Source organism: Triticum urartu, chromosome 1A (assembly GCF_056163025.1).
Source record: "Triticum urartu cultivar PI428250 chromosome 1A, HENAU_Tu73, whole genome shotgun sequence".
NCBI lineage: Eukaryota > Viridiplantae > Streptophyta > Magnoliopsida > Poales > Poaceae > Triticum > Triticum urartu.
The window spans coordinates 415,168,576-415,196,561 of record NC_141873.1 but is presented as its reverse complement, the minus strand read 5'-3'; positions in this window follow the sequence as shown (position 1 = coordinate 415,196,561).

Genomic DNA, 27,986 nt, shown 5'->3' with positions numbered 1-27,986 from the left:
CTGCAGCGACTCGGGACTATTCCTTCAATTGTAGAATAAATCATATCCATTGATAAAATAATAGCCATTGCGCTGAAGCGACTTTGAAAACCTTAATCATAATAGTGGTTATTGATAACCATAATAAAAATCCAGCCATGTTGGCTATTAAAGATTTGAATACCTTACGAGTTGATAAATAAATCCAGAGTTGAAATACTCGGCGGCTCTTGGCCGATGGCAACTTAATGCGCATTCATTGTAAGACGGAATTCTTATAACCCGGCGGGCGGGTCATAATGCCCAAACATATAGCCAGGGTTTATAACCAAGGCTGTAATTGAAGATAATCAAATATGACATAGATGATACCTGTGACATAGAATCACCTCGTTGGTTTAACCAACTTTTGTAGTGAGGGTGGTAACCCCAATCTTGAGTATTGAGAACTCCTTCCTTAATTTGCCGGATTATGATAATAAACCGCACCAGGATATAATAAACACCGGATTTTCCTTATAATACTGGCGACTTGTTAGTCAAAACCAGACCAGGTTAATGAATGTCGGATTATAATTGATCATAATTAACCTCAACAAAGGCGAAAAAACTTGGCAAATAGAACTCAAAAAGAACATGCGAGGCTTTTTACGAGCTGCCAGGCTCCAAATCGAGGCTTTTCATGGGTTGCCAGGTCGCTGAGTTAAACCATTTAACAAAGCCTTTTAAGATGGGCCTCCAATTAACCAATCGTCGTTTTAACTTTCACAAATTTAGGGTCTGTATAAGATTGACTTGTCAAACGTTCGGCGGGTCATACCAGGATTACCTGGACATGAGTGGCTTACTTGATGAAGGCAGGTTAACCCGGGGTTTTAGGTGAATACACCAGGCTTCCAAGCCGTGGCTTGATAGCCAATTACAAGGGTCCTTTCAAACTCTTTGTTGCTTTGTACAAAGAGCCCCCAAGTAACTTTTTGAGCTGTGCTCAGTGGGTGCCCATGTTTGAGTTTGTGCTTTTTGCAACACTCTCTTTGGCCCCGAAGTGAATTCATGTTGGCCTTACGCCGATCAAGAGGTGTAGCTATGGTTCAGATATGACCAAGCCCCCTAGTGATATCCCTTTTGTGGTTTCAAACCGATCAAGAGGTGTAGCTATGGTTCAGATATGACCAAGCTCCCTAGTGATTTTTCTGGTGGCCTTGCGCCGATCAAGAGGTGTAGCTATAGTTCGAATACGATCAAGCCCCCAAGTGATCAATAATATGATAAGCCAATAAGGCATGATACCCATGTTTGAACTGCGCATCATGGCAGCAGGTCCTCTTCGGCAACTTTTAATTTTTTGCAAGAGATAAATTCTTCTTGAACCGGGATTTTGAACCGGATATTGAGAGCTTCAAAGCTTTGCGGGAGATAGCTTTCCCTTGAGCCGGATTATAAACCGGAATCCTTCTTTTTAAGTCGGAAATTTTTCTGACGGCCTTTAAATATCCACCAATATGGTGGTTTAGGGTCCTGCATTAGATATCTTTGCAAGCCAGAATAATTGCTCTTTTTTTAAAGAAAGCAATATATGATATAAAAATATATTGAATGGATTTCACCTGATATGTCAGGCCAGTTAATATCCACCGCGGTGTTGATGATCACCATGGTGAAGCTTGAAATCAACCACGGCCGAGTTGGCCACGAGAGTAGACAGATGAGTCAGCCGCAGCGTTGTAAGCCAGCGTGGTCGGACAAAACAATTGCCGACGTGGCAAGCCGTGCAAACGGTGAGTCAATCGCAAGCATTGTCCCGGCGAGTTGATGTGTGCTCCACCCAGATTTTAACTGGGATATATAGAAGCCTAGCAGCGGAAAATCACACTTTCCAGGATGCCATGAGCTGTTAAATCTGCATGCACAAATAATACAAGTCACAGCAGAAAAAATTCTTGAAATATTTAATATCTGGATCAAACGGAAAAGGGTAAATAGCACATGATTCATTTAGTCAGATGAACTTGGATGCTGATGCTGGACAATTGATCCGAAGATGACGGCGTACCGCTGTAATTCATGGACGATTTATGCAAAATCATGGACAAAAACTTCTGTCGCACCGTATGTACTACTCCAGTTTTTTAGAAAACCGGACCACATAGGAGTACTTCTTGCGGTGCATTGCATGTAGTGTAGCTCTGTTTTTTATAACGCAGAACACCATCGGCCAGTCAATCACACCCGTTGACTAGACCGGCTTGCTAGCTTCCCATGCAATACTAGATTCCTTCTTTCTCAATCCTTGTGCCATTGTGTTCTTAGCGCAAGTAGCACTAGATTTTGTTTGTCTGGCCTCACAGCCATGAAACAAGCGGGGGCCGCGCCGTAATCAGTCGTTTGCCATGCGGTATGTGTCCCAGCGTAGCAGCACAGTCGTAGAGTAACACCAAGGTACGGGCCGACACGGCGGAGGCCATGGCGGATTGAAATGAACGCGGCGGCCGACTTCGAAATATATAGTGCGGCGGCGACTCAAGGGCACAGGAGTAGGCCGGCACCGGAGCGAAGCAGCAAGTAGGCACGGGTGGGTCGACGGCAGCAGGTCGCTTGGCGCGGGGCCAACGGAAGCAGAAGGTGACCCGGCGGCGGTTCAAAGAATGGAGCAATGGCGTCAGCAGGTCCCAAGCCGGCGAATCAAAAGCACTGCGGCTTGGTGGCAACTAAACCGGCTCAACCCTCGGCTTGGTAAAAGCAGAACGCCAGCGGGTGCATCTTCAAGGCTGTGGTGACTCGGGGTGCAGCCATGACTGGTCGGGGCCGTGGTCTAGGGGCAAGGCGCACCGGCGGTTTACCGCAGCGGCTAAGGCATGCTACGAAGGCCAGTGGAGGTAGCGGCCTGGAGAAAACGGCTCGGCGTGGCGCGGTAAGCCAGTCGATGAGATAGAGGCCACTCGGAAGCACGCGATTCCCGGCAGAAGGGGCACCGGCGGTTTATCACAGCTCAGGGATGCGGAGCTCGACGCAGGACGAACCTGTCTGGAAGGAAGGAGAAGCGGCTCATCACGGCGGGTCAGGGCAGCCCCATCGGTGGCGGCGACTCGGCAAAGGAGCGAGGCGCCGGGCGGTTTGTATTTTGCAACAGATGTCGGGTTGCCCGGCACATCAACGGTGGCGATTTGAGGCAGCTGGGGGTCACGGCGGGTCGATGTGGCGGAGGGCCAGCGATGTTGATTTGCCGGCCAGGCCGTGGCCACTTAAGGTAGAGGTTGAAGCGGCTCTCCGCAGCGGCTCGTTGGCAGGTTGACGAGGCAGTGGTGACTAGAAGCGTGGTCTCGAGGCGCTTTGGCGGGTCAACCGATGTACGGGAGGCGGAGCCGGCGATCGGTGCAGGCGGCGCGGGAAACAGTCAGGACCGCCGGCGCGGAGCGGCTTGAAGTGCGGTTTTGACTGCGGGGCCGGCTTGCAGCAGGGGTCGAAACGACGACGCAGCGCAGCTGGCTGTCGACCCTCGGCGGCGCATGCGCGTGGAGAAACGCCAGGAAGCAGAGTCAACCTGGAAACAAAGGCCGAGCAAGGATGGAGTCTGACGAGGCAAAGACCGGCAGCGCATGCTTCAGGGCGGCGACTCGGCCACGAAGAAGACGGAGCACGACCAAAGGCGGTTTGGACGCAGGTCGTAGCTGGTTACGGTGAAGACCACCACGGCTTGGCCGACGGCAGGCGATTTAGAGCCAAAAAACAGAGACCGGCTGACTTGGGGGCGGTTTGAGGCGCAGGCGTGTGGCAGATCAGCAACGCCGGCGGTAGAAACATGCAATATCTCGGCGCGGAGGCCGGTTCAACCCACTCGAGGCGAAGCGGCATCTCGGCACGGGGATAGTCGGCGGCGTCCGGCAACTCAGCGTGCGGCTGAACCGGCCGCAGCAGCGAGACCCAGCAGGGGCACCCCCATTCGATCCGAGGAGGAGCCACCCGGCAATTCAAGAGACGGGCGCGCGGCCAGCGAGCCCGGGTCCGGATCAAACTCGAGCAGTCGTCAGAGGTGTGCTGCAGTAGCGAGGCAAACCGGTAGGTGGACTCCAAGACGTCGGGTTAAAGGCAGCTGCGATGGTGACTCGGTCAGGCAGGGCCTGAGTTGTTCTCCAGGTCAAAAGTGCAGACTGGTGGCGGTTTGACGACGGGCGGCTACCGAGGCCAAATCCTATCCGCTGTAATCTCCCTTGATGGATCCCTTTTCTTTGATAACCACGGAAAAACTCACGTCAATCTTTCCTTCTGGTATTTTTCCTTGTACACATGCAGCAATCAGAATTTTGACAAGAATAAAGATCGATTTGTCCTCAACTGATGTAGCCGGAGATGCACTGGTATCCGTAATCTTTGGATGTGATAAAACAGCGCTCTAGTCTGTATTTTTGAATGGACAACCCAATTAGTACTTGGCCTCATGCCTTTAGCCGGGTGATTTGATCAGTAGCGTGAGCCCGGTTTAACCCGGGGCTATTTAGCGACTCAGAGGCGGAGGTGGGCCGAGGCAGCCAGTGATCCGAGGCCGCACTCGCGGTCGCAAACTGACGGTCGCGGCGGAGGCAAGCCACCGGCTCGATGCAAGACACGGGCAGGTGAACGGGGGAGCCCGGGTCCAAGGACAACTCACCCCCGGATTGTGGCCTCTCTTTTTTTTTTAAACCGGACAAATAGTAGTTGATCTACTCCAATTAGTCTCAACCTAGTGCCAGCAGCAGCCATCGATCCATTGGTTTGACTGATCGTCAACTACGCGTGAGGCGGCAACAAAACCCTAGCTTTTCACCGGGTTATCCTCGAGACCTGGCAGTTCAACTTGATAAACTCAGAGTTAATATGAATCTTTCCGTGCGAACTTTCCTTGATTCAGATATTCGCGAACTTCTTGATCCTTTGAAGTGATCCCTCTAAGAACTCAACACCACCGTACGCGGGCCCCACGGTGGGCGGCAACTGTCGTGAAATTATCATGTCAGATGTCCTTAGTGTGACGACTTAGTCGCGAGGCCAACGCATCTATGTGGTAGCTTGAGAGGGGTTGAGCGGAATCGAGAGACGCAACACAAGACAAGGGTTTAGACAGCTTCGGGCCCCGGGAAACATCATCCGGTAACAACCCTACATGCTGTTTGAGGCTAGATCTCATTATCATCACGAGAGAGTCGTCGTAAATCGGCTCCCCTCTAGTTGTGTCTAGCCCTAGAGATTGTTTCTTGCTTCCCCCCCTTTGAGGAGCCTTGCCCCTCCTTATATATGTTGAAGGGGCGGATTACATGTGGAGTCCAACTCGGACTTTAACTTAAACTATTTTGACTTTCCTTCCTGGGCTTCTTAACGTCTGCCGGTTTAACATTGTTCTGCCGGTTTAACATTGTCTGTCGGTTTAACATTGTTCTGCCGGTTTAACATTGTCTGTCGGTTTAACATTGTCTGCCGGTTTAACATTGTCTGCCGGTTTAACATTGTCTGCCTTAGACATCTGTCTTGACTCTCTGTCTTAACTCTCCGCCGGTTTACAACTCCAGCTGGGTCATACCGCGGAGTATATCCCCGACAGTCCCGGGCCATGGTAAGGCGACACCCGTGGGAATACCGTGCGTGAGGCCGCAAAGTGATATGAGGTGTTATCGGCTAGATCGATGTGACTTGGAATCGGGGTCCTGACACAGTAGTGGAGCCCAGTTGGGACGATCGGGGATCTAGAATTTGGGGTTGTCTTTCTTTATTTTGGTTCCGTAGTTGGACCTTTGAGTGTATGTGAATGATGTATGAATTATTTATGTATTGTGTGAAGTGGCGATTGTAAGCCAACTCTTTATCCTTTTCTTATTCAGTACATGGGATTGTGTGAAGATTACCCCTCTTATGACAAAAGTACCATGCGGCTATGCCTCTAAGTCGTGCCCCGACACGTGGGAGATATAGCCACATTGTGGATGTTACAAAATTGGAATCGATTGAAATTGGAGTTTCACCAAAAAAATTATCCTATGCATCTAGTTCATCGTGATCGGAATTATACACACACACACACACACACACATATATATATATATAGCCGGTCTATTCTGATAATATTATCAGAATAGTTATTCTGATAACACTTCTGCACTGCACGCTCAATGCAAGTGTACGTCATTGTTTGAATCAAGTGTGCTGCAGTACTCACACGAGTGAACTTCGTGTCGAAAAAAACTGCACGCAGTGTTTTTCTGGTACTGTTTTCGCTCTAATTTTTGAATCGTTTATCGGAACGAGGCATATAATATACCGATGAAAAGTTATTGATTAGGCGCAACTTAGTCATATTGAACACTTTTCGAGATTCGTCTCGGTTTAAGAGCAGTTTCAAAAATGGTGCGGCGGATGACGAGTGGCAGTGAGCGTATTTTCGTGATTTTTTCTAAACCGCTCATCGGAATAAGGCAAATGATATGCCGTTTGAAAGATATCGTCGAGGCGCATCTTTTTCATATCTATTATTTTCTCAAACTCGTTACGGTTCAAGAGCAGTTTCAAATTTACTAAATCACGGAATTCTGTTTTTTGAAATGTTTGCAATTTTCAGTACTGTTTTTGCTCTAGTTTTTTATCCTTTTGTCGAAACGAGGCGTGTAATATGTCGTTGGAAAGCTATGGACAAGGCGCAATTTTCATATGTATAAATGGTTTTGAGATTTCTTACAGTTTTAAGTTACTTTTGAAAATCGTGCGGCGGACGACGAGTGGCAGCGGCCGTTTTTTGCGAAATTTTTACAAACGGATTGTCGAAATGATTCAAATGTTATGCCGTTGGAAAGATATCGATGAGGCACAACTTTTTCATATAGAACACTCTCTCTAATTCCTTACGGTTTAAGAGTAGTTTTAAAATTGCCGAAATGCAGACACTTTGTTTTTCACGACATCCAAATCGATGAGTGAACTTCATCCGACAGAAAACCACACTGATTCAGACTGAAATCTACACTGCAACTTGAGTAGATGAAACTGCATTCTTATTACTTTTTGCTAAATTTTTTTCTTTTTATATTTTATCTCAGCTGCCAGGCCGAGTGTAGTGAACGGCACGCGAGGACGAAGTGCACGGCAAGTGCCGATGCATATTTTGCTAACATTTTCTTTTATAGTTTCTTCTCAACTGCTTGGCCGAATGTAGTGAACCGCACGGAGGACGAAGTGTACTGCAAGTGTCGACGCAATTCACATTTTTTGAACACACGACGCCGCACAAGAATGAGTGCAGTTTGCATCCGAAGATGTGAACCACGCCTCAAATAAAAAACAATCTGCATGCATTTTTCATCATTTTCTGACTTTTTCAAGTCATCTAGACTACACGGTCCATTTTTTACAAAGAAAACCACCAAGGTTTTTTAACACTGAAAACCGCATCATGCTTTCAACTAACTCTTTTTAGAAAACAGGTCAAAAAAATAAAATACAACAAATAACTTCAAACACGAGCCACGTGAGCCGCAAGGTGCACCAACAGACTGTATCTATTTTACATACCTTTACATTTTTTTCTCGCACATTCAAGAAAAAAGTGAAAATAAATAAAATGATTTTCTTTCTTCTGTAGGTCCCCGGTGAACTGCATGTTCACGCCCGCACGACGGCCAAACCTTCACGCACCCAAGGAGAAGAAAACCTCGAGGCGCACTGCAGCACCGGGGGTAGCGAACCCCATCGAGAAGTGGAGCGAACTGCACCCGCGAGGGCACACGGCCTTTGTCCTTGCAGTCGGCCGGGAGCAGCTCGCCGTCGAACGCCCCTTTTGATGCCTTCCCTTCCATGAATTGCACAAACAGAATAACAGTAAAAGAAAACAAAAGAGTGTGTGCGCTTTGACGTGGGGCTGATAATACAGATTATCTAAGAAGAGTGTGCTTAGTCTAAACAAAACAAAAGAGTGTAGTTTAGCCACGAACAAGTTGGCCCATGCTTCACAAGTCCAAGGGGCTAGCAGCCTAGCAATGCATGCACGTAACCTTTATACAGGCTTGGGTTCCACATCTTTTGTGAGAATTTATTTGAATCGTTGATGTTGCTGTAACTGAATCCAATCTCCGAAACTGAGCAACTACCTATCGTGTTCATGTTTAGTCTGAACTCCCATCCCCTTCTCAGGTGACAACACTACCAAGTCTGAAGAACTCCTTGTATTATTACCTCTTTTCTATCAACAAGATGCAATCGGTTCCATATGTTCCTAGTCTAGCTGCAGAAAACATAGGCATAAAAATGATGGATGGCGTCAATAGAGTATGTGAGCATCAAATCTAAAAAACTGAAGATGATAACTCAGGCAAGAAACAAAACAGGGAGATGTCCAAGGAGCTCATCGGGGACCAAGCTTTTGTTGCCATTGTTGTCGAATACAACAGCAAACTGCACGGACAAGAGCACCGAGCTGCACCACTCAGACACGGGCGCGGCCTTGTACTGCTTTCCCACGCCGCCGGAACCGCGTGCAATGAGGTAGCGAGCTGCATGTTCCGCGGACACCGGACTGCACCACTAGGACGCAGGCGTGGCCATGTACTGCTTGTCGGCACAGCCAGAATCGCGCACCATGACCAGCGAGCTGCACGGCTACGTCGCTGCCTGACGTCCTATTTTTTTGCACGCCTTGCCGGTGTTGTTCCCCAGTAGTTAACTGCACTACACTACAGACTTCACTGCAAAACTGAAGATTCTATGGTTGCTAATGGTTCTAAACTTCTCAAGTGCCTCCATACTTCAGCGACGACCCAACCGAGCTGCAACCGAGAGAACCTGCACTTGTGGCCATGAGGTGGAAACAAAACTGAACAAACACTAGGTGGAGGCGCAGTTCCATCGAGGCAGAGTAGAGCTGCACGCCGCGCGGGGGACGAGCTGCACGCCTGCGAGAAACGAACAGCAGAACGCGTGACCAAGTGTCGGGGGCGCACTGCACTGCATGCCAGATCCGTGAGCACTCCACGCCAGCAGCGCGGGCACTGCACTAGATGGAGGAGCGCATAACAGCACGCACTGGATCCAGCAGCAGGGAGGCTCGGGAGGGGAGGGAGGGGCGTCCGCCGCCTGTCAGTAGGAGAAAGGTGCGGGGGCAGCCGATCCATGGGGGTCGGGGCCGACCACAGCGGCGCAGCAGGGAGGTCGTGGCCGAGCCATGGCGCACTGACGTAGTAGGAGGTCGTCGGGGTAGGGGGCGAGCCATGGCGGGGCGGCCGGATCTCGCCGGATCCGGCAGGGCAGCGGCGGTTGGAGGTAGCCGGGTCACCCGAGCGGCCGGATCTCACCGGATTCGGCAGGGCGGCGACAGTTGGAGGTAGCCGGGTCGCCTTGGGTGGTGATGAACAGAGCGGCGGCGGCGCGCAGGTTGGTGTGGACGGCGGCACGCGCAGATGCTGGTGGTTGAGCGGCGGCGCTGGTTGCGCTAGGTGTTGGAGGTGGCTGGGTCGGACGGCGGCAAGGCGCTTGGCGGCCCCGGCGGCAGAAGGCAGTGGAGGTCGGGGGTGGGGCGGGAGGAAGGTGGAGGTGGTGGGGGTGGGGCGACAGAAGGTCGTGGGGAGTGAGAGGAACCGAGGAAGAAGGCGGCTAGGTGGGGACTTTTTTTCTGGTAGATGGAGTTCGGTTAAGGGTGGGCGGTCGTTTTCCTAGTAGTTTTCGCAGTGGGAAGGGTGTTAGCAAAATAAGCTCGGTGTTATTAGAATAAGGTCTTAAGGGGTGTTATCATAATAGACCTAATATATATATATATATATATATATATATATATATATATATATATAATTTTTGATCTCGTGAAGGAGAAAGTATCGCTCTGCCTTGTGAAGGCTTAAGTCAATATTATATTTATGCCTCAATTATGAGCTCTCAAGAGAAATTATTATCCAGAATTTTTATACTCGGTTTTCTTGTAATTGTGATGCCCAGGTAATCATGATACAGTAAACTCTACTAATTATTCCACGTCACCAAAGACACTGTTGTTAATCTCACGTTAATTCAACTCCGTTTGAATTCAAAATTCAAAATCAAGTCAAATGGCAAAAGTTTTCAAACATTCAAACTAAAATGTTCAATGTGTGGCAAATACTCTCTGGTTATTTGTCATGTTGAAACCAATATTTTATAATGTGTTTTTGATGCCCCAAAATAAATGAAACAGGGGCTAAATAATTATTTAAATGATTAGAAGAATAAAAAACAATTACAACTATTTTATTTTATGTGCCAAATTATTGTGGCAGTGGAATAATTACTAATGTTGATTTAGGGGCTAGTGTTTCATTTTATAAAACTAAAAATAAAATAAACTAAATAGAAAACAAGAAGGTTTTAAAAGAAAAGGAAAATACAAAAGAAAATAAATTAGCAGGGCAAAGCCCCTGGCCCAATTGGGCTAAAGCCCACCTACACGCTACTTAACCCACCCCACACCCCAGCCCAAAAACAAAAACAAAACACCACCAACACTACAGGAACACATCCCCCGAACCTCTCTCTCCCTCACCCGTTTGGGTCCGGGGGGAGCCCGCGCCCGTCGCTCCCACATCGCCGCCCGACGCGCCGACGCCGCTGCTGCACCACCGTCACCGGACGCCACCGCCCGTCCTCACCTTCCTCCACCACGCCGGACCGCCATCCTCTGTCGGCCACCTCGCGACGCCGACCGTCGCCTCACGTGACGCCGCCCACCGGCCACCCACCTCGCCGCCTCCCTGCGCTCTCCGTCGAACCCCTTGTGAGCCCTCCATCGATTCCCCACTGCCCCGACCGAGTCCACCGCCGTAGGACGTCATAGTTGTCGCCGCCTTGGTGCTCCCCTGTGCCCCCCTCACGCGGCCTCCTAGTCGCGGCTCCCTAGAGCAGCCCGTGCCTAGCCCGCTTGTGGCCTCGCCACTGCCGCCGCGCGCCCACCATTCCCCCGCGCCCGCGCCCGCGCATGCAGTGTCGCACCCTGGCCACCCCTTGACCTCGCCGCGTCCCGTTTCCCCCTTGGCGCGCTCGCTGTCGGCGCCCGTCGCCGCACCCGGGACCCCTGGCCACGCCTTGCTCGCTGATGTCTACTACACAACCTTCTTGTTGTAGAAGTTGTTGGGCCTCCAAGTGTAGAGGTTTCTACGATAGTAGCAAATTTCCCTCAAGTGGATGACCTAAGGTTTATCAATCCGTGGGAGGCGTAGGATGAAGATCGTCTCTCTCAAACAACCCTACAACCAAATACCAAAGAGTCTCTTGTGTCCCCAACACACCCAATACAATAGTAAATTGTATAGGTGCACTAGTTCGGCGAAGAGATGGTGATACAAGTGCAATATGGATGGTAGATATAGGTTTTTGTAATCTGAAAATATAAAAACAGCAAGGTAGAAAGTGGTAAAAGTGAGCGTAAACGGTATTGCAATGGTAGGAAACAGGGCCTAGGGTTCATACTTTCGCTAGTGCAAGTTCTCTCAACAATAATAACATAATTGGATCATATGACTATCCCTCAACATGCAACAAAGAGTCACTCCAATGTCACTAATAGCGGAGAACAAACGAAGAGATTATTGTAGGGTACGAAACCACCTCAAAGTTATTCTTTCTGATCGATCTATTCAAGAGTCCGTAGTAAAATAACACGAGGCTATTCTTTCCGTTCAATCTATCCTAGAGTTCATACTAGAATAACTCCTTAAGACACATATCAACCAAAACCCTAATGTCACCTAGATACTCCAATGTCACCTCAAGTATCCATGGGTATGATTATATGATATGCATCACCCAATCTCAGATTCATCTATTCAACCAACACAAAGAACTTCAAAGAGTGCCCCAAAGTTTCTACCGGAGAGTCAAGACAAAAACGTGCGCCAACCCCTATGCATAAGTTCACAAGGTCACGGAACTCGCAAGTTGATCACCAAAACATACATCAAGTGGATCACGTGAATATCCCATTGTCACCACAGATAAACACATGCAAGACATACATCAAGTGTTCTCAAATCCTTGAAGACTCAATTTGATAAGATAACTTCAAAGGGAAAACTCAATCCCTTACAAGAGAGTAGAGGGGGAGAAACATCATAAGATCCAACTATAATAGCAAAGCTCGTTGTCGGTGTCAAAACTGGCGGATCTCGGGTAGGGGGTCCCGAACTGTGCGTCTAGGCCGGATGGTAACAGGAGGCAAGGGACACGAAGTTTACCCAGGTTCGGGCCCTCTCGATGGAGGTAAAACCCTACGTCCTGCTTGATTAATATTGATGATATGGGTAGTACAAGAGTAGATCTACCACGAGATCGGAGAGGCTAAACCCTAGAAGCTAGCCTATGGTATGATTGTTGTTGTGTATGTTGTCCTACAGACTAAAACCCTCCGGTTTATATAGACACTGGAGAGGGTTAGGGTTACACAAAGTCGGTTACAATGGTAGGAGATCTACATATCCGTATCGCCAAGCTTGCCTTCCACGCCAAGGAAAGTCCCTTCCGGACATGGGACGAAGTCTTCAATCTTGTATCTTCATAGTCCAGGAGTCCGGCCGAAGGTATAGTCCGGCTATCTGAACACCCCCTAATCCAGGACTCCCTTAGTAGCCCCTGAACCAGGCTTCAATGACGACGAGTCCGGCGCGCAGATTGTCTTCGGCATTGCAAGGCGGGTTCCTCCTCCAAGTACTTCATAGAAGATTTTGAACACAAAGATAGTGTCCGGCTCTGCAAAATAAGTTTCCACATATTGCCATAGAGAGAATAATATTTACACAAATCTAATCTGCTGACGTATTCCGTAGTGTGACACACCACGGCCAAGCCTTTATCCGAGTCGTTTTATTATCCCACCTCAGCGCGTCATGCGAGGCGGTTTCCTTGGCACGTCTCGTTAAAGCAGAGATAGTGTCCCCTTATTCCGGGATTCTCATTAATACGGGCGTGGGTAACCCAACCGCTTCTAGGACTCCTAGATTATAGGCAAGTCCAAACGGACACGGAGAGGACGCTTGATATTTCACCCTCTTTATAAAGGGACAAGGCTTTTATTTTTCCCTCCCGTGCTCAATCGAATCCTCCCCCACCTCAAGCTCAAACGCCCAAAGATCAGGTCAGGTGCTCCGGACCATCAGTCATGTCCGGATCTAGCCTTCAAGGCCGATGGGTGCCTTCCTCCGTCACAGAGGAAGACATCAAAATGTTGAGGGAGGCCAGATATCTGACCGCCGAGATCTTGCATCGGCTGCCTCCCCGAGGGCAGGCCGTCCCACCCCCGAACCCAACAAAAAGGTCGTGTTCATTTCCCACTTCCTCCGAGGTCTAGGCCTTGCTCTAGATCCTTTCGTCAGGTGTTTGATGTTTTATTACGGGCTAGACTTCCATGATCTAGCTCCGGACTGCTTTCTTCATATCACGACATTCATTGTCGTGTGCGAGGCCTTCCTCCGGGTTACCCCTCACTTTGGCCTATGGCTCAAGACCTTTGAAGTAAAGCCGAAGATGATCGAGGGGCAACATGCAGCGTGTGGAGGTGCCTCAATACGCAAGATGACGAGAGCTCCGTGGCCCAAAGGTTCCATCCCAGAGGTGTCTGAATTGTGGCAACAGGAGTGGTTCTACATCACGGCTCCTAGAAGTGCCAAGTGGGCGGCCGCCCCTTTTTTCCGCTCGGGCTCTCCACCACAACTGATGTCATCAGCAGAGGTCTGAGCTGGGGTCCAGCCAAGGACGTGCCTATATTACAAAGCCGCATTCGAGATCTCTTCAATGGAGATTTCAGTTTGGTTGCGGTAATACAAGTTATGCTGGTTCGTCAAGTCCAGCCTTGCAAACGCCGGCCTCTTTGCCTGTGGGAGTTCAATCCCGAGGGACTGCGTCTCATTCAAAATTTTCTCGGCCTGACGCATGAGGAGATGTTGAAAGTGCAACTATCCCTAGGTGGTTTTGGTAATTCATAACAACATATAGCTCATTGAGCTAATGCTATTCCAAGATGATTATTTCAGGAAAGCTCAATGATTGGCATGGCATGGATGTGAAAGTGGAACCCTCAAAATGCTAAGGAAAAAGGATTGGCTCAAGCTCAAAAGCTCAAGACTCTTCATTTTATATTTTAGTGATCCAAGATCGCATTGAGTCTTTAGGAAAAGCCAATACTATTAAGGAGGGATGAGGTGTTGCATAATGAGCCTCTTGCTTCATGTGCTTAGTGATATGCTCCAAAAACCCTCAACTACTTTCCCATATCCACATATAACCTAAACCCTAAGCCAAACTCGGTCCTACCGATTCTTCCTATCCGGCACCACCGAGTTTCACTTGTCATTAGCCACTGCCAAACCCTAGCAATTCGGTTCTACCGATAGGGATCTCGGTCTCACCGAGATGGGATTGCAAACTCTCTGTTTCCCTTTCGTAACTTTTCGGTCTCACCGGAAGAGCGAATCGGTCCCACCAAGATTGCAATGTAAATTCAGTGTTTCCCCTTTGTAACTTTTCGGTCTCACCGAAAGAGCAAATCGGTCCCACCGAGTTTGCCTGACCAACTCTCTGGTTAGCTAATTACCAAATTCGGTCTCACCGAGTTTGTGTAATCGGTCTCACCGAGATTACGTTATGCCCCAACCCTAACCATATCGGTCCTACCGAGTTGCATGTCAGTCCTACCGAAAATCTCTAACGGTCACTAGGTTTACATTTTCGGTCCGACCGAGTTTGTTGATTCGGTCCCACCGAGATTGGAAAACTGTGTAACGGTTGGATTTTGTGTGGAGGCTATATATACCCCTCCACCTCCTCTTCATTCGAAGATAGAGCCATCAGAACACATACACCATTCCAACTCGTATGTTCTGAGAGAGAACCACCTACTCATGTGTTGAGACCAAGATATTCCATTCCTACCATATGAATCTTGATCTCTAGCCTTCCCAAGTTGCTTTCCACTCAAATCTTCTTTCCACCAAATCCAAATCCTATGAGAGAGAGTTGAGTGTTAGGGAGACTATCATTTGAAGCACAAGAGCAAGGAGTTCATTACCTACACACCATTTGTTACTTCTTGGAGAGTGGTGTCTCCTAGATTGGCTAGGTGTCACTTGGGAGCCTCCGACAAGATTGTGGAGTTGAACCAAGAAGTTTGTAAGGGCAAGGAGATCGCCTACTTCATGAAGATCTACCGCTAGTGAGGCAAGTCCTGTGTGGGCGATGGCCATGGTGGGATAGACAAGGTTGCTTCTTCGTGGACCCTTTGTGGGTGGTTGCTTCTTCGTGGACCCTTCGTGGGTGGAGCCCTGTGTGGACTCTCACAACCGTTACCCTTTGTGGGTGGAGCCTTGTGTGGACTCGCGCAACCGTTACCCTTTGTGGGTTGAAGTCTCCATCAACGTGGATGTAGGATAGCACCACCTATCCGAACTACGGGAAAAACATCCGTGTCTCCAATTGCGTTTGAATTCTCCAAACCCTTCCCTTTACATTCTTGCAAGTTGCATGCTTTACTTTCCGCTGCCAATATACTCTTTGCATTCTTGCTTGAACTGTGTGATGATTGCTTGACTTGTCCTAAAATAGCTAAAATCTGCCAAGAACTAAAATTGGGAAAAGGTTAAGTTTTTATTTGGTCAAGTAGTCTAATCACCCCCCTCTAGACATACTTCGATCCTACAAGTGGTATCAGAGCTTTGCTCTCCATTTGCTTTGATCTCCATAGCTTTTGGTGGTCATAGCCTTGGTTTCACAACCTAGGAGAGTATGGCGTCTAGCGAGGGAAATTACCACCGTAGAGGTCCCTACTTTGATGGTACTAATTTTGCTAGTTGGAAGCATAAAATGAAAATGCGTATTCTTGGACATAACCCCGCCGTTTGGGCTATTGTGTGTGTTGGTTTGCAAGGTGACTTCTTTGATGGGAGAGAACCAAACCGTGAAGCTACCGCGGATGAGTTGAAGATGTTGCAATACAATGCTCAAGCTTGTGATATTCTCTTCAACGGATTGTGCCCCGAAGAATTCAACAAAATCAGCCGTCTTGAGAATGCGAAGGAAATTTGGGACACTTTGATTGATATGCATGAAGGTACCGACTCCGTCAAGGAATCCAAGTTGGATGTGCTTCAAAGCCAACTTGACAAGTTCAAGATGAAGCATGGTGAAGGTGTCGCTGAAATGTACTCTAGGCTTGCTCTCATCACAAATGAGATTGCCGGCTTAGGAAGTGAAGAGATGACCGACAGATTCATCATCAAGAAGATTCTAAGAGCCTTGGATGGAAAATATGATACCGTGTGCACATTGATCCAAATGATGCCCAATTACAAAGATCTCAAGCCAAGGGAGGTGATTGGAAGAATTGTTGCTCATGAGATGTCACTTAAGGATAAAGAGGAACTTCACAACAAATCAAGTGGTGCCTATAAAGCCTCATGTGAAGCCCCTACATCATCAAGTGAGAAACAAGACTTCAATGAAGAATTGAGCTTAATGGTGAAGAACTTCAACAAGTTCTACAAGAGCAGAAGCAAAGATAGAAGCTCCAAGTCAAGGTCCTACAATGACAAAAGATCTTCTAGTCGAGAGCGAAACTGTTACAACTGTGGAAGACCCGGACACTATTCAATTGAGTGTACGGCTCCCTACAAGAGAAGAGAACATTCTCCAAAAAGAAGAAGCAAAGGATCACCACCAAGAGAGAGAAGGAGTAGAGATGATCGTTATGAACGAAGATACTCACGGAGAAGCAAGGATTCAGAAAGGAAGGAAAAATCATCAAGGAGCTACACAAGACGAAGACATCAAGCTCATGTTGGTGAATGGGTATCCGGCTCCGACTCCGACAGCCACTCCGAGAGAAGTTATCACTCCGACTCCGAAGATACTCAAGATGAAGGTGTTGCTGGTCTAGCACTTGAGTCAACCAACTCCTACGACATATTTGACTCACCAAATGAAGGAATTGGAAGATGCTTCATGGCCAAAGGTCCTAAGGTAACACACCCCTAGTATGTTGATTTCAATAGTGATGAAGATGACTTGTTAGGTGATGATTTGCTTGTTGACAACTCTAGTGATGAATACTATGATGAAACGTCAATTAAACATGCTAATCAAGATAAAACGAATGACAATGATAAGGAGAAGATTGAGGCTCTAACTAAAGAACTAAACACTCTTAAGTTAGCTCATGAAACTATCTTCGAAGATCATCGAGAACTTTTAAGAGCTCATGAAAAATTACGCCTTGAAAAGCTCAATCTTGAGCAAGAGCATGAGTTCTTAAAGGCAATCAATGATGATCTCCGCAAGAAAAGTTCTTCTTACATTGCCAAGCGTTTACTCTTATCCACTTACATGCCTCAAGTCAAGTCTAGTAACAAGAACAAGAAAGATTCTTCCTCTAGCAGTAACGATGATCATGCTAAATCCAATATTGTTGCTTCTAGTAGTTCTCTTGATTCCACTAATGATTCTCTTAGCCAAGTTACACTTGAGCAAGAAAATAGTTTATTGAAGGGAATTATAGAGAAAGGAGTATACAAAAGCCTTGCCGGGAGTAAGCAATTCGAGGAAATTGTGCGCAAGCAAGGAATGCACCGGAAGAATCAAGGTGTTGGTTTTGAACGAAAGTTCAATGCCAATGGAGTTGAGTGGGAAGAAGATCAATACCCCAAGACAAAGTTTGTTCCTCAACAAGAGAAGTATGATACTTCTCTCAAGGGGACACAAGCTCAAGATGATCTTCCACCACAAGACTACAAGCAAAAAGGCAAGGACAAGCTTCAAGAGGAAATTGACGCATTTGAAGAAGCTCCTAAGACCTTAGTCAAGTGGATTCCCAAGACTACTTCAAGTTCCACTTCATCAAGTATGACTACAACTCCAAGGATTCCCATCAATATGATGTGGATCCAAAAGAAGAAGAACTAGAGAGTTCTTGAGGGTGACTCCGCCAACATACTTCACTCTTATCATTTTGGCAAGAACAAGTGCAATCAACTTCCACATCTTGCACTAGTTCAAGGAGTCACAAACCCTCTTGTTGGTAAGACAAGGGACAAGGTAACCTAAAAGTTTTCATGGACATCATCTTTTGTGTGCATCACTCTATGTCTATGGATATCCTTGTTTGTTCCTTGTGGGACTAACCCATGTAGGTATTGAAAGTGCAATTCACTCAAATGGATAGCTCCAAGTGATCTACATCAACATTGAGCATCCACATCTTCAACATCTACATGAAGTCATCATCGACAAAACCCAAGGTTAGTTCATCCCTCTTAGGGGGGATATCACATCTAGGGGGAGCTTTACTCTAAGACTTGAGCTAAAGCAACTCTAAAGATGTGAACACAACAATGCTTTATGTAAAAGTGGTGACCCCACTTGAGCTTAAACGATGAGTATGACCTATGATCAAGTGCTCTCACTTGACTCCTAAGTCAATATACTCATATATAGATGACCTTGTCATCGCAAATTGCTTGATAGATGCTAGAATTGGTTGTGCATGCTTTGCCACATATTTCATTTGCCATCTTATTGTGTGAGCATGATGGTTGCATATTTTACTCATTCGAGGACATCCACTTGTTGGTTCGATTGTTTGGTTTTATTTTCTTTTGCCAAGTGGATGGACAAGAATGCCTAAGTACCTCCTCTAGCTATCTATGCTTTTCTCGTCTCAAACTCTATTCATGCTGCATCACAAAATTTGATCAAGTCAGATTCGAACCACTCTATGTGAGGAGCGCTCGGAGTCCCCGATTCGTCATAGACTTAAACTTCCAAAACCTCTTTATGATTCTCGGTCTGACCGATACCCCACTTTCGGTCCTACCGAGATCATTAAGTTGATCTAGGTTTTCGATCTCGGTGCAACCGATTTGAACATTTCGGTCACACCGAGTTTCAGTAACTGCCTGCAGTTATGAATCTCGGTGCCACCGAGTTGTTCCACTCGGTCACACCGACAGGGTCGGGCTATATATAGTCACGGGAAAAATTTGGAAATTTCTCCGAACCCCTTCGCCCGCGCGATAGCCTGCTCTGCCAACGTGGTCTCTGGATCATCTTCTCGCTGCCAGCCGCCTCCAGTCGCTGGTCTCCGTCGCCGTCAACGGGAATTCTGCCCCGCTGTTGCCGCCGTAGCGAGTCTTCGCCGAACTAGGGTATGGACTCGATCACAGTGCTATTCCCCGTCCGATTCCTAGCACATTGTGTTCTTCATGATTCTTGCCACGATTGAAACACTCCTATCCAGTCAATACGCCCGTAGATTAGCTTTGATTCGAAAATTTTAGGGTTAGGTTTCCGCCGAAACCATCTCGGACCCACCGAGTTGAAAAACTCGGTCCCACCGATTTGGCTTATGCCATTGCACAAGTGAGACTCGGTCTGACCGAGAATTACATACCGGTGTGACCGATTTTGGAACTCTGTGAAACCCTAGCAGTCTCGGTGCCACCGAACTGTGACTCGGTCCAACCGAGTTCACTAGTTTAGGTTCCAAAACTGCTTCGGTATCACCGAGTTTGAAAATCGGTAGATCCGAGATGATTTCAGTGGGAAACTAAAACTAAGTTTTTGGATCATTCTTTTGCAAAAATCTCTGCATTTTGTGATGCTCATCTTTTCTACCTCATCTATAAACTGTTCACAGGGTCAGCAGTCAGAGTTTGCAGCATGTCTGATCAAAGTGACAGCCAGAACATGTCAGAGCAGCAGGTGCACATGAGTGAGGGCACTAGTCCCTCCAGCTCTTCAGATGAGGGCAGCAGGAGCACCCCTAGAAACTTGCCAAAAGCTGCCACCAGACAGAGGAAGAAGAGAACTTCTGACTCCGAAGATGAAGATTATGTGGCAGAGGAAAAGGCCACATCAAAGAGAGTTGAGCCAGCTCAAGGCACAAAGCCAAGGCTGAAAATCAAAAGGCCAGCAGGTAGGCAGCCCATGTCAAAGGCAAGAGCTTCAACTGAGAAGCCTGCACCTAAAGAGCCAGTTGCTGCTGAGGGAAAGAAAAGAAAGGAAAGGGTCAAGAAGACCGTAGCCAGAGTGCTAGGAAGGGCTTCCATCATGGAAGAGGAAGAGGAAGAAGAGGTAGCTGCACCAGCACCCAAGGCACCCAAGCTGATGGGTGATGCCATAAGAGCAGGAGCTACTGCATCTAAGCCCAAAGCTGCCTCCAAGCCAAAACCAAAGAGGAATACAAGGAGCATTCCTGCAGCTGAGAAGAAAAAGGCCCCAGTGCCTGAGACTGTTGCTGAAGAAGAGGATGAAGAGCAAGTTCTGAGAAAGCTCAAGCCCAAGATCCCAGACCACAACGATGCGCATCCTGTGGCTGAGGACATGAAGCTCAGGAGAGATTCATGGCTGAGGAAGTGGAGAGAAGCAGACCCGTATGCTTCAAGGAGGAGGACTGCTGTTGACTATAGGTTCCACACTAAGGAACAACATGACTTCTATGAGACAGTGCTGCTTGATAAGAAGCCAATAGTCTGTGATATGAGATGGGTTGACTGGCAGTACATCAAGGACAATGAGGAGCACTATCCTGGAGTGCAAGACAGCTTCATAGCTTGTGGAGTAGCTGACTTTGTTGGGCAGAAGCTCACAAAGTGGAATGAGGAGCTTATAATGCAGTTCTACTCCACAGTACATTTTTATTCAGATGGGAGGATCACATGGATATCTGAGGGTACAAGGTACCAATCCACAGTTGCTGAGTGGGCACAGATCATTAATGCCCCAGAGGAGCATGATGATGACTTGGACATATATGCCAAGAAGAAGATGGACCATAACTCTACGTCCAATATGTACAAGGAAATTCCCAATGAAGTTCTTGACACCTTCAAATTTGGGTCTGTGCATTACCTTCTGTCAGGGCTGCCAACTATCAATTGGATCTTGAGGCACACCTTATTGCCCAAGTCTGGAGATCACAAGATGATCAGAGGCCATGCTATCAACTTGCTACATGTATTTGATGTGCCTCAGAAGTTCAAGGTGATGAGCCTCATAGTGGAAACTATCAAAAGGACTGCAGCAGATCAGAAGAGGAGTTGCGGATATGCCCCTCAGATCCAGGAGCTCATTAACTCCAAGATGGGCACGGGCATATATTTATTGGACAAGGAACACCTGCCCATCCGTCCAGATTTTAAGGACAATCAAGTTGTCATGACTGAGAACGAGCCATCATCTGCCCAAGCATACGCAAAGAAGGAGAAGGTAAGGAAGGAGAAAGCTGCCAAGATGCCAACTCAAGAGGAGGCATCTAAGTATTTCTTGAAGACCAAACAAGAGCAGCTTGGTTATCTGATTGCATCCACCCTGCGGATTGAGCAAGGACTAGCCACCCTAACTCAAAACCAGGCAAGCCTAGAGAGAATCATGGAACAAAAGTTCTATGACTTGGATGTCAAGGTAACGGAGATTCAGACTGCAGTGGAGCAGCTCCAAGATGATATGCAGGAGAGGAGAGGTAGGACTACCACTCATGCCTTTGCCAGAGTGCCACGAGGTCCGAGGTCGTCTGCCGTGCCAGTTGCTGACACAAGAGCCACCACCTCAGCACCAGCTACAGCCTCAGTTCCACCAGCTCCAGCATCTACTTCAGCTCCAACTCCAGCGTCTACTTCAGCGTCTACAGAAGCCTTCGTCCTTGGAGTGATCCGGACTCCACCACCACCAGAAGATCAAGCCTGAGCGTCGATCTAGTACTATGCATTTTCTAGGAACTTTTTGGTAACTTGTTGCCAAAGGGGGAGAAGATGTATAGATCATAGGCTTCGAGAGAGAGAGTGTTGCCTTTTTCTCTCTTGCTTTATTTGGTGGTCTTTCGAACTTTGTTTGCTTTTGAGTGCTTGAGATACTATGTCATTATTTGTGAGACATTGATGATCATGTGTTTGATCATAAGCTACACTTAATGCTTGCTTAATGCTATTATCTTATCTATCTTATGTGATCTTTCACTATTCTTGGTGATGAGTGCATATATTTCATTCTTATCATTTTAAGCGCTCCACCAAGATGTATGTGACATGGAAGAGTAACCCATGACTCTAACTCCTTGTGCATTTGCAGTCCAAAGCAAATTTTAAATATGCACAAATTTAGGGGGAGCTCTTACTTATCACATACTTCTCAAAGCGACGATATATTTCATGCTTATTATCATTTGTCGAAGCTTTGATCTACATGTTGTCATCAATTACCAAAAAGGGGGAGATTGAAAGTGCAACTATCCCTAGGTGGTTTTGGTAATTCATAACAACATATAGCTCATTGAGCTAATGCTATTCCAAGATGATTATTTCAGGAAAGCTCAATGATTGGCATGGCATGGATGTGAAAGTGGAACCCTCAAAATGCTAAGGAAAAAGGATTGGCTCAAGCTCAAAAGCTCAAGACTCTTCATTTTATATTTTAGTGATCCAAGATCACATTGAGTCTTTAGGAAAAGCCAATACTATCAAGGAGGGATGAGGTGTTGCATAATGAGCCTCTTGCTTCATGTGCTTAGTGATATGCTCCAAAAACCCTCAACTACTTTCCCATATCCACATATGACCTAAACCCTAAGCCAAACTCGGTCCTACCGATTCTTCCTATCTGGCGCCACCGAGTTTCACTTGTCATTAGCCACTGCCAAACCCTAGCAATTCGGTTCTACCGATAGGGATCTCGGTCTCACCGAGATGGGATTGCAAACTCTCTGTTTCCCTTTCATAACTTTTCGGTCTCACCGAAAGAGCGAATCGGTCCCACCGAGATTGCAATGTAAATTCAGTGTTTCGCCTTTGTAACTTTTCGGTCTCACCGAAAGAGCAAATCGGTCCCACCGAGTTTGCCTGACCAACTCTCTGGTTAGCTAATTACCAAATTCCGTCTCACCGAGTTTGTGTAATCGGTCTCACCGAGATTACGTTATGCCCAAACCCTAACCATATCGGTCCTACCGAGTTGCATGTCAGTCCCACCGAAAATCTCTAACAGTCACTAGGTTTACATTTTCGGTCCGACCGAGTTTGTTGATTCGGTCCCACCGAGATTGGAAAACTGTGTAACGGTTGGATTTTGTGTGGAGGCTATATATACCCCTCCACCTCCTCTTCATTCGAAGATAGAGCCATCAGAACACATACACCATTCCAACTCGTATGTTCTGAGAGAGAACCACCTACTCATGTGTTGAGACCAAGATATTCCATTCCTACCATATGAATCTTGATCTCTAGACTTCCCAAGTTGCTTTCCACTCAAATCTTCTTTCCACCAAATCCAAATCCTATGAGAGAGAGTTGAGTGTTGGGGAGACTATCATTTGAAGCACAAGAGCAAGGAGTTCATTACCTACACACCATTTGTTACTTCTTGGAGAGTGGTGTCTCCTAGATTGGCTAGGTGTCACTTGGGAGCCTCCGACAAGATTGTGGAGTTGAACCAAGAAGTTTGTAAGGGCAAGGAGATCGCCTACTTCGTGAAGATCTACCGCTAGTGAGGCAAGTCCTGTGTGGGCGATGGCCATGGTGGGATAGACAAGGTTGCTTCTTCGTGGACCCTTTGTGGGTGGTTGCTTCTTCGTGGACCCTTCGTGGGTGGAGCCCTGTGTGGACTCTCGCAACCGTTACCCTTTGTGGGTGGAGCCCTGTGTGGACTCGCGCAACCGTTACCCTTTGTGGGTTGAAGTCTCCATCAACGTGGATGTAGGATAGCACCACCTATCCGAACCACAGGAAAAACATCCGTGTCTCCAATTGCGTTTGAATTCTCCAAACCCTTCCCTTTACATTCTTGCAAGTTGCATGCTTTACTTTCCGCTGCGAATATACTCTTTGCGTGCTTGCTTGAACTGTGTGATGATTGCTTGACTTGTCCTAAAATAGCTAAAATCTGCCAAGAACTAAAATTGGGAAAAGGTTAAGTTTTTATTTGGTCAAGTAGTCTAATCACCCCCCTCTAGACATACTTCGATCCTACAGATGTACAAGTCATTCTTCGGGCCTCAGGTGGAGTGTCCGGAAATCACCGAGGACGTGGGCCTGAGTAGTAACCGCGCCGCCGAACAGGTAAGGCATCTTTCGGCCGAACATACTATGTCTCCTTTGTTACGAAGTTATTTCGGAGGGTTCGCTTTTTGACCAGGACTGGCTAACAAAGGGGAAGTTGATTCGGTGTTCGGCCCCCCTCCCTGAGGGTTTGGAAAATCCAGTATTGGAAAAGATGCTCCAGACCACACCTTGCCCGGAGCCCTTGGAGAAAGATACTGTGGAGGATAATACGGGCGGACGCGGGCCCCCAACGCTGTCCATTCTAACCGAGGGAGCGAGCGTCTCCATGAAGGAAGACGACCAGAAGAGGAAAAGGATTGTGCCCGGGGATTCGGAAGCTGAAGCTTCCAAACAGGAGAAGAAGTCTCCCACAGAGGGTCCTACCTTGGGGGGCGCTGTTGCCGCACAAAGTCCGCGGGGGGATCAATTCTCCCGCGAGTCGTAAGTGACCTGAAATACTTTAATAGTACAGATATGTCATCTTTTTCTTCTGAGAAAATAACCACCACATATGTCTTTGCAGTTCGGGCCTTAGCCCCTCTCAAATGAGCTCGTCTTCGGGGGATCTTCTTCCAGAGATGATGGAGAGCGAAACGCCTCCTCCGGACTCCTCCGCTCCGGAAGCGGGCGACCCTGAAGTGTCGTCACGGAGGGCCTCTCCGAGTCCGGTGAGGCCAGAAGATAATCCCATTGACCCCCGAAGCTCCCAGTGTCCGGCTCCTGAAGAGAGCAGACAAAAGAGTCCGGCACCGTCTAGTGTGTGATCGGATGTTCTGAGGGAGTTGGTGGGGCGAGTGGCCATCTCAGATGAACACTGTGTGCTGATGAATACGGTGATGGAGAGAATATTGTCCGCCAAAAGTGGATTGCATGAAGCTTTTATGAGTCTACTGACAGGCTTTGAGGTACGTAAAAGAATGTATGATAGTCCTGCACATGCTAGGTGTGCCCTGTGTAGATAGTAGGCCCTGAGACTCTGGTTGTCGTCGGAAACAACGATGAACAGAGGATCATATTCCCAGGTAATAACCATACTGCCTCTATGTGCAGGTGATGGAAGCTCCGGTGGCTAGCCGGACTAGCGAGTTTGCCCATTTAGAACGGCAGTTGGATGCGGCAGACGCCGACATCAAGCTTGTTAACAAAAGGCTTGACGAGGCACAGGGTAAGTGTCATTATCTGGTAAACGCCACATAGGAAGAGCAGCATGATGCCAGTATCTTTAATATGTTGTGACTGCAGTTGGAGCTGCCACTTTTGAAGCCTTGCGGGCAAAACTTGCCTGAGCCAAGGAACAGGTGAGGTTGGGTAATGCGGCTGCTTTGAAGGCGGCCGAAGAGTTGCAAGCCGAGAAGGCCGCGCATGGCGAGAGCCGAGACAAGATGGCCAAGATGGCCATAGAATTAAAAGCCTCCGCTGACCATTGCCGGGTTCTTGAAAAGGAAAACCAAGCGAAGGCATCGGACCTTGAGAAGGCTGCTGCGACGAAAAAGGACCTCCGCTCTGCTATGAGGGCAAAGAAGGAGGAGCTGCGGGAAGCCGGGAATATTGTAGCTGGGAAATCCTTTATGTTGCGGAGGAAGTTCGGAGATCCACGGTATGCCCCTCTGGATCGGCTGTGGAGTTCGGAGGATGTATATATGGATTTGGCGGCGAGCGCTGCCGATGCGGCCAAGTATTTCCAGGGTCAGACGGACCATGAAGTAGACCAGCTGTTTTGGAGACAATTTCATTCTCCCGAGCGTCCGCTTTCATTGACTGACCAATTAGCCGAATGGGCCGAACTAAATAGGTTGTCCGGACTCTCCATGAGGTCTGTTATGGATCAGCTATGGCCGGAAAGGTCAAAACCGAACAGCTATTTCAGCTTGGTGCAGCAGTTCCTTGACATGGTGCCGCGCATTAATGCGATGAAGAGGTCGGCGTGCATAGAGGGCGCACGGATGGCCTTTGCCCGTGTTAAAGCATACTGGGCGGAGATGGATGCTACCACTGTTGCAGCGCGAGATTCGGCCATAGGTCGAAGGGCTGCTGAGCACTACTTTGAAGAAGTTCTTGAGGGTGCTCGTTTGATAGAGACCCAGTGCTCAAAAAATATTATGTTTGAGTGATATGTAATCTCATTGTAAGCGAAATGCTTTTATAAATTTTTATAAGGCTATTTTTATACTTTTGCCTGAAAGTAATATGATGCCTCCTGGGCGGCCGTTTATGTATACATGTGTATAACCTGAAAGATTGCAGCCGTCGGCTTCAACCCTCACGCATATAATGCGGAGGTGCTCGCAAAAACACGCGTTCACACTTAACCCAACGTCTTGGTCCTATTAAGGAGGTGATAGCGGAGCGAGCGAGGCAACCGGACTATAATGCTTTAGCACTTTCACTTAGCCATAGGAGTTTGACAGTGGGGCTACTAAATAGCCCCTGGTGGCTCCGCACTTTCCCGATCCCGGGGTGCGTACATGCCTGGCTGGAAAACGGCCCTTCGTCAAGGCGGAGGAATTCTAACATTCCAACAGGTCATCGAGTGGTTGACCAATCTCATGCTATATCATGACAGTCAGTTTTCGGCTTTCTCTACCGAGGTGCTCGTCCGGATGAACCAGGGCACAATCGCAGTAGTTCTCCTGGTGCTACCTTAGCCGGTAAAGCGGAACGTAAGGCACCAAAACACAGGAGCCGGGCAAACCCAACATTTGACCAAAGACAATGATTCGGAGCTGATGCATATAGGGCCAAACTCGCGACGCCGAACACTCCCTAAGGTATTCGGTCTTTGTGGTATAAATCGGGCCTAAATAATGGCCTTTGTAAGAAGCCCCTTGTGTCCAGGTACGTGCATTGTTCTGGCGTGGCCACATGCCAAGACGTCAGCATCCTTCTCAACGGTGGATATGTATCAACAAGAGACAGTAAAAAAGGTTTATGCAGGGTCTTAATCTAAAAAGAATCCTTGGAGCGGGTCCCTGCTGCACGTCTGCGCCTGTGTCTCCGTTGTGCCGTATCCTGGATGGGTGTGGCACGATGATCGTCTGTAAAAGAGAGGAATTTAGGTGAAAAAGTTGTCGTGCAAAAGGATAGTTTGTTAAAGAAACCATGTATAATTCAAGATGAGAAGAAATTGCCACTCGTCTGCGCGTGTTGAGCCCCTTGTATTGACAAATAGGGGTGTGACCATTTATTCGGTATAAGTAGCGGCGTCGGACTCGATTAGTTGTATCTGAGGTCTTGACGACCTATTGGATGCTTTCGCTTGTCCGGGCAGCCTCACTCTCTTCGGCGTGCAGAGATCGCTTGATATTTCCGTGCACTATAATGATGCCACGTGGACCGGGCATCTTGAGTGTGAGGGAGGCGTAGTGTGGTATTGCATTAAAGCGAGCGAAAGCTTCGCGTCCGAGTAGTGCTTGATAGCCACTTTGAAACGGAGCGATGTGGAAAGTTAAATGCTCGCGACGGAAGTTATCAGGAGAGCCGAATATAACTTGTAGTAGGAGGGAGCCCGTACAACGAGCCCCTGGACCTGGCGTTACTCCTTTAAAGGTAGTATTGCTATGGCGATTTTGTGTTGGGTCTAACCCCATCCCGCGGATTGTATCCTGATATATTAGGTTTAGGCTACTGCCGCCGTCCATCAAAACTCTTGTGAAGTGATATCCGCCAATTACTGGGTCTAATACCAAGGCAGCCCATCCTGCGTGTCGGATACTTGCTGAGTAATCGCGATGGTCGAAAGTGATCGGTTGGGATGACCAGCGGCAGGACTTTGTGGTGACAGGCGCTTGGGTATATTTTCCTGGGAGTGTCGCGTTGTTTTTTCCCTTGATTACGTGTAACACGTTTACTGTTTTGACTTCTGGTGAAAATTTCTTTTGTTCCCCCGTGTCTTGCTTGGGGGGCTCGTCCTCGTCTTCACTTGGTGTATCCTCCCCCTTGTGTACGGCGTTGAGCTTGCCG